Below are 1,798 nucleotides of genomic sequence, written 5' to 3' on the forward strand. Positions count from 1 at the left end.
TATTAAAATATTAAATATTTTTTATGCTGTTTTTAATTTATTGTCTTTACCTAAGAAGTTTCTTTTTAGTTCATTCAAATATCAACTATTCTAAATATCATAAACAAATTAAAAAATATATGTCTTAAATTCTCTAAATATTTGAAAAAATAACATCATCTCTTTTCGTAATTTTTAAAATATTAATCATCTTCTCAATTTTATCATACCAAACTTTTTCCTCACCTTAATGTCAAGTATTATGTATACATATGGACTGAAAATGAATTCTGCAACGTTGGTGAACGTCAAACGTCGAAGAAAAGTGAGACATCAATTTAAGGTACGACGTCAAATCTCGCTCTAAATCTGCCCTCTACTAACGACACCCTCCTTTTTCTATACATATCTACACGCTGTAGACTCCTATCATACCCATTGATCAAATCCCGCAGCACACATGCACAAAGTCCACGTCGGCCGTCGCAACTCCACAGTGGCAAGCCTCCTCGTTTCCTTCTGCTGCTTCTACGCATCCGACGTGGAACACTCCCTACTTGGGATCTTGTGCTTTCAGAAGCACACACCATGGAACCCCTAGGCAGATTCAGTGGACGGGGATCGTCATCATTGGCGGCGCAAGCGCTGGAACGGCGTCAAACGGGCCGGAGAATGGTCGGAATCAGTTATGGGGCGATGCAGGAAGCTGCTGTAGTCCGCCCAAATTGAAATACATCGTTCCCAAGTTCAAGACAGACGGCAAAACATTTTACGGTTCGAGGCCTTCAAGATTTCAGTACGATCCTCTTAGTTACGAGCTCAATTTCGATGACGGGCATAGGAAAAATGAGGATTATCATGAGGTCCTGGGTTTGGCTCTGTCTGCCGCGAAGCCTGGGGAATCTGCAGGCGCACTAAACCCTAAAATAACACTAAAAGGCATCCAAAGCCTGCAAGTTATTCGGCCCTGTAGGCCATAGGCCACTGGAAGTTATTATGCGGTTGGCGGTCCTTTGCTTGGCTCTTGGTGTCATCGAAACCCCACAGGGGCATAATGAATTGGACTAGTTTTTACCAATGCGATTGAAATTTTCATTGTTTTATTTTTTCATAATGAATTAGATTAGTTTTTACCAGTTACCATTGAAATTTTTATTGTTTTATTTTTCCCCTTAGCTGCTGAGCTTATGCAGCCTAAGCCTTATTTAATAGAAGAATGATCTGCCCATTATCGCTATTGAAAATAAGAAAATAATAGAATAAGAAAGTAACAAGTTAGCCACAGCTTTATTATTGGATAGAAGAATGATTGGCTCACAGTTATTTGAATGGAAAAATAATTTCCTATCATTATTATTGGAAATAAGAAAATAATAGTAGTTGGAAAATAGTTATTATGGAATAGAAGAATAATTCCTTACTACTATTATTGAATATAAGAAAATAATAAATTATTTAAAAAAGAAAATAATAGAAGTTAGAAGAATGACTTGCTCATAGCTATTATTGAATGGAAGAATGATTCCCTATCATTACTATTGAAAATAAGAAAATAATAATTATTGAAAATTGAAAATAAGAAAATAATAGAAGTTAGAAGAATGATTTACTCACAGCTATTATTGAATAGAAAAATGATTCCTTACCACTACTCTTGAAAATAAGAAAATAATAATAAATTATTGAAAATTGAAAATAAGAAAATAATAGAAGTTAGAAGAATGATTTACTCACAGCTATTATTGAATGGAAGAATGATTCCCTACCACTCTATTGAAAATAAGAAAATAATAATTATTGAAAATAAGAAAATAATAGA

General features: G+C 34.4%; 1 pseudogene; it reads left to right on the forward strand.

The window, feature by feature from the left end:
- The first annotated feature begins 439 nt into the window (after positions 1-439).
- Positions 440-959, forward strand: LOC149146693 (uncharacterized; annotated as a pseudogene).
- The last annotated feature ends 839 nt before the right edge of the window (positions 960-1,798 follow it).

Source organism: Pinus tabuliformis, chromosome X, assembly GCF_031772625.1.
Source record: "Pinus tabuliformis cultivar Carrire ecotype Pingquan chromosome X, CPIR1, whole genome shotgun sequence".
Classification (NCBI taxonomy): Eukaryota; Viridiplantae; Streptophyta; class Pinopsida; order Pinales; family Pinaceae; genus Pinus; species Pinus tabuliformis.